Source organism: Amblyomma maculatum, chromosome 1 (genome assembly GCF_055883805.1).
Source record: "Amblyomma maculatum isolate TAMU_Amacu chromosome 1, ASM5588380v1, whole genome shotgun sequence".
In the NCBI taxonomy this organism is placed as follows: Eukaryota; Metazoa; Arthropoda; class Arachnida; order Ixodida; family Ixodidae; genus Amblyomma; species Amblyomma maculatum.
In genome coordinates, this window is record NC_139344.1 from 466892569 (window position 1) to 466898806 (window position 6238).

At 44.0% G+C, this 6238-nt stretch overlaps 1 pseudogene; it reads left to right on the forward strand.

The window, feature by feature from the left end:
- Positions 1-3404: 3404 nt before the first annotated feature.
- Positions 3405-4772, forward strand: LOC146209877 (uncharacterized; annotated as a pseudogene).
- The last annotated feature ends 1466 nt before the right edge of the window (positions 4773-6238 follow it).

Below are 6238 nucleotides of genomic sequence, written 5' to 3' on the forward strand. Positions count from 1 at the left end.
CATCAATTTTTGGAACATCATATATTTCTGAAACGCGTATAGAGCAGTTATCGACTGTAAACACTGAGCGAAAAAAATCATTATGCGCATTTGCCACTTTAACCCTCTCCCCGACTGGTAGATGAGAGGCATCGCTTTTATCCCCGCCAAAATGTTTCCAGAACCGTTGTGGGTTATTAGTAAGGAAATCTGGAAGTGTAATCTGGAAGTAGTGTTGTTTGGCTTTTTTTGCTTTGTGTTTAAAGTTTGAAATAACGTTTGTTAGTTTAGATTTTTAAGAGCTGTTGTTCCTTTCGATTTAATGTTTTGTCGAAGCCTCTTAACACGACGTTTTGCTTGAATGACCTCACGAGTAATCCAGGGATTTTTTGTTGCAGATCTTTTTGTTAACAGGGGGACAAAATGAGATATGCAGCGAGTTACAATCTTTTAAAACATGAGCCAAAGAGCGTTGATATCAGTATCTATACTAAAGTAAAATGCGGAAAAGGAGTTAAGTTCGCATTCTAGATAGGTAAGGATGCTTGCATCGTCAGCTCTGTTGAACTTCGGTGTTATTGTTAAAGCAGTTCGAGGTATGTCGGTAATTCCCAGGGGTAGAATACAAATCGGAATGTCATGGTCGGAGATACCTTCGATGATGTCGTTCTGTACCTTCTCCAAGGGAAAGTTTTCACTGAGAAATATTAGGTCAAGCACCCTTTTCGATGTATCCTGTGTTCGTGTTAGACATGTCACAGTTTGGCGAAGGCTGAAACTTAGCATTAAATCGACTATCGCATGAGATGCAGGGGATGAGGGATTCATGTGAGTCCAATCCATTTCAGGAAGGTTAAAACCACCCATGATTATCACACGTGAATTTCTACTGCGAATGTGGCGTTGCATGAACTGATTAATAAAACATATGCTCTCATACCCCGATAAAGGGCTTCGATAAACACATCCTACAAAAATATGACCGCCATTGGTTGACACCTTACAACATATGTCCTCAGCATCCTCAACTTCTAGCAATACGACGAAAGAAATGTACTTTTTTATTAGTAATGCTACACCACCACCACATGTCTGTCTATCTTTACGAATTACGGAATAGTTTGGAGGGAAGGTTTCTCGGTTCGAGATATCTGTCGACAGCCAAGTTTCAGTGATGCCTACAATATCAGCTTCGTATACTAGAAGCAAGTTTTCCAGATGATCACTTCTGTTGAGGATGCTTCGGGCATTTACATTTAATATGTGCCTTGCGACGGGTGACTGGTCCTTTTTTTTCTAACGGAACTATGTCGCCTCTTTCATCATCCCATACATATATGCGGCTATTGATATAAAGTTTGTCAAATGCTAGTGATACCTTTGCTTTTTTATCACGGTGAGGTTTCGATTTTTCCGACAACGTCTTGCGTATTTATCTTATTTTTGGCGAGAAATCTTCCCCGATCGAGAAGTCCGTATTCTTTAGTTAGAAACCCTTTTTCAGAATTGCGTTCTTTTGTCTCCAGTCCAGGAGTTTAAGGATGACCGGACGCGTTTTATTTTGTCCTGGTCTTCGTAAACGGTGAATCCGCTCGATGTCCACTGGGTCTAGTTCTAGGGTGTCCTGTATTATTTCTTTATTCACAGCACTTTCAAGAATTTCGTTGGTCTCTTCTTCAACTTCAGGTAGGCCGTATATGATCAGATTGGAACGCCTGCTACGATGGTCTAGATCGTCAATTCGTTTTTCAAGCTTATCGATGACACATTTCATATCCGCTAACTTTTGCTGAAAGGAGGCAACAGAATTTTCCAGTCTGGTAAGAGTGTCTAGTTAATTATCAATTTCGGCTAGTTTTATCTCCTTAACATCTTTTATGTCTAAAGCCGGAACCGCATGGCGCGATTTAGGGCGCGATTGCCGCGCGGATGGTGGGACGCGCGCGTCATTCTGACGCGTGCCACTAGTTCCCACTACGAAATCGCACCGCCGCGTGGTTCTACGCTTCGTAGAAAAAAATGCCTCGCGCGGCGCGTCCACTGACGTCAAGGCCGGCGTACACTAATCAGCGTGCATCATCATCATCATCATCATCATCATCATCAGCCTGATTATACCCACTGCAGGGCGAAGGCCTCTCCCATATTTCTCCACTTAACCCGGTTCTGTGCTAGCTGCATCCACTTGATCCCTGCGAACTTCTTAATCTCATCCGCCCACCTAACTTTCTGCCGCCCCCTGCTACGCTTTCCTTCCCTTGGAATCCAGTTTGTTACCCTCAGCGACCATCGGTTATCCTCTCTTCGCCCTACATGTCCTGCCCATGTCCATTTCTTCTTCTTAATTTCCACTAGAATGTCGGTAACTTGAGTTATTTCTCTAACCCACTCTGCACGCTTTCTATCTCTTAATGTTACCCCTACCATTTTTCGTTCCATAGCCCTCTGGGTTGTCCTCAACTTAAGTAGAACTCTCTTGGTTAGCCTCCACGTTTCAGCCCCATAGGTGAGTACAGGCAAGATGCAACTGTTGTATACTTTCCTCTTGAGCGATACCGGTAAGCTGCTAGTCATAATCTGCGAGTGCTTGCCAAATGCGCACCATCCCAATCTTATTCTTCTTGTTATTTCCTTTTCATGGTCCGGATCTGCGGTTACTACCTGACCTAGGTAGACATATTCGCCTACTACTTCCAGTATTTCGCTACCTAATGTAAACTGCTGTTCCTTCCCGAGGCTGTTGAACATTACCTTAGTCTTCTGCATATTGATTTTCAAGCCTACCTTTCTACTTTTTCTGTCTAGGTCATCAATCATTATTTGCAGTTCATCCCCCGAGTTGCTTAGCAAGGCAATGTCATCAGCAAATCGCAGATTACTGAGGTATTCTCCACCTACCCTTATCCCTAACTGCTCCCATTCCAAGTCTCTGAATACTTCCTCTAAACAAGCTGTGAATAGTACTGGGGAGATTGTGTCTCCTTGCCTAACACCTTTCTTTATGGGAATTTTGTTACTTTCTTTATGCAGAACTATGGTTGCTGTGCAGCCACTATATATATCTTCCAGCACTTTCACGTACGGCTCGTCTACCCCCTGATTTCGCAATGCCTGATTTCGCAATCGATCATATCCATACCATCAACCAGGTGATAGAAAAATGCTCGGAATATAACCAGCCCTTATACATAGCATTCATTGATTACGAAAAAGCATTTGACTCAGTTGAAACCTCGGCGGTGATCAGCGTGCAGTCAAGCGTCATTTCGGTTTTTTGGTTTGCCAACAGATGGGCTCTGCTCTCCGCGCATCTCGGCGGAACCAGTTTGGTGGAACTTAATTGTTTCCTCGGGATAGCTGGTGCGCGTCCACGTGCTTCACGTATCGTTTTCGTTCGCACGTATAGTGTTCGGCCAAAATGAACAACCTTCAACGAGGCCCTAATTACCGAAGTTGAAAAGCATCGCGTCTTATGGGACATATGCGACAGAAATTATAAAAATAGCAGAAAACGTGACCATGCTTGGAGAACCATAGCAGATGCCCTCAACGCAGACGGTGTGTGCCAAATTTGTGCATGCGTGATGTGGTTATCTTATTTCCCTGCTTATTCAATGTATGTACATACGTCTCGAATTGCGCGTGAGCGTGGCATGTTTACGTGCCGTTTTCGTACGCTTCGTTTTCGTACGCTGGCTGGCACAGAGCGTGCCGCCGCACTTCCTTCGTTTATTTGCGAGAGAACAAGTTTGATCATTGCAAGCTGTGTTGTTTCGTGAGCTCTGATTGACAGGAATTTGCCTGTAAGAAAATGCCGACAATAAAAAGCTAGCGCGGATTAATGCAGGCTTCTCGAGTTTTTTTTTTTCATTTCCGCGGAAAATAAATTTCTGAAGTACATTTCAGAAGTTGCATTACCTTCCTGCGTGCGCATATGCGTAATTGCTCCGAGTAACACTTTGTACTGCTTTACAGTGAAGCAAGTGATGAAGCGGTGGAAGTGTCTGCGAGATACTTTCATGAAAAAACGAAAAGAAGCGACATCTTCGAAAAGTGGCCCCGGCGCGGACATTGCCGTCACTGTGCGGTGGCCGCGTTATAATCAATTGCTTTTTCTGTTTGACACGATGGAATACCCCGAGTAAGTACTTCTTTCGAATCATGCACATTAAACAGTCATATGTGCGTAAAATGTACTTTTGAAGTGTACTGTGTACAATTAAATTATTCCTGCTTGTAATAGTGTCGAAGTGTTCGCAGTAGCTTGAGCTTCATTTCTCTGTATGTTTCATTTTTATTCTTAATAATCAGCTTCAAGCAAGTTGCGAAATTTCTGGGCTACAAGTCGTGCTGGTTTTACAAAAATGTTCAATATTGTGCTTTTGCAATGTTTGTCATTCATGCAGAACGGAAGGGAACCTCGTAGATATCCAAGACGTGGACCCGTTCAACGAAACGAGCGCCGCGTGTCTCCAGACTGAAAGGCCCGGTACCATTGCCACTGAAGCCGATCTGTGTGCTTCCGGCTTTTCTACCACCCCTACACAGGAGGGTGGGAATGGATGTTCCAGCCCCATATCAGCTCCATCACCAGCCAGCAGCACATCATGTCGGCCAGAAAAAAAGAAAAGGCTTTCGAAAAAGAAATAGGAATCTTGGGAGAATTGGCTTCACAGCGAGCCGACGTTTCAGAACTGTTCGGGCTTTTCATGGGAGACAAACACAAACATCTGCGAGGACAGTTCGAGATGGAACTTCTCCAAGTTGCAGCTCGCTATGTGCACAATGAATAATGCCGTCAGTGGAGAAAAATGGCGACTTCTCAGTTTATTTTGAGAAAGAGATTAAAGAAACCCATATTACAATACAATTTCTCTTCTGACGTCTCACATCTTTTTCCAAGAATTAGTTCCACAAAATTGAGGCACTATTCTTGCACTTCCTTAGAATTGGATTCATCAATTTCCAATAATTTCCATTGCCAGTGCACTTTTTCTTCGTTCACTAAGTATGCAGCGTACTGGTTGCGCAGCTGCAACGCTGGTTGAGCACTCTTCCGTGCATGAGTTGGATGCAGGCCAAATGTGGCCAAATCTGTCTCACCTGATGCTCTCCACGCAACGTCATTCATATTACCATATACATCTTCGTGGTCGGCAAATCCAACTGGACTGTATGAAGAGCGTCCATCGGACTACATGCGCAAGAAATTGTGCAATACGCACGCTGCCTTCACGGCCCGTTTGGCCTTTTTAGGACACAGGCTGATGGGGCCAAGAAAGATTCTGAATCGTGCCCGCAGGATGCCAGAAGCATTCTCTGCGCATCTCCTGCAAAAAAATAAAGACGGAAAACGCATTCACAAGATGAGTCCTTCAAACGACAAAAATCAGACTTTCATCTGCAAATATTTTTTAGTTGCGGCAAGTAAACAAGTAGGGAAATATGTTTGGAGTTGTGCAGCAGGGGAATAAAATTTGTCGCGGCGATAAAAAAGCAGGAAATCGAGTCTTAAACCGCTTATTACAGACAAAGGGAAATAGGTAATTCATTGTACCGATTAGGTGAGGGGTATAGTGTAATGTTCAAACCGCAACTTTTTCTGTCTCAGCTTTGCAGTAATACTTGCTGCAAGTTTTTTCAAGCTACCGCTTAGCTATCCGGTGTTCTCATACTGAATAAAAGGGGGAAAGGAGGGGGAGCAACCCACAGAAAAAGAACAGACAGCCCGCCCAAATATTCCATTTGCGTGATCTATTCTCCAGTAGATGTTTTTGTCCACTGCTCCCCTATTATTTATCGCGGATGAACACAGAACCAGCCTAGTTATCTACCAAAGTTTTCACTTCGTTACACTCATACAAAGAAAATTGCTGTGCGTGACAGCATAATTATGACGTCCAAATAAACAATAGCTGAAAATGATGTACTTTCCCTTTGAAGAGGAAATGGAAACTACAGACACACCGAGCACGGCTCAGACGGTAGTTGAATATTCGTTCAGCTGGGTCATCCCTAGATCCAGGAAATGGTCTCATAAAGTATTCTCACAACTGGAAGGCCTCGTCTCCTATGAAGGCATACGGGAGTCTTTTGTTGGAGCCAGGCAGCTGCAGCAGACTAGCATGCAGTTGTCGGCCAATCGGAGAGCGTTTGAAGACGCCTCCATCACTTATGCGGCCAGGAGCCCTAGCGTCGACGGGGTGAAACAAATATCCACTGTCTGCTACAGCCATAAGCACGATCGAAAATGTGCCCT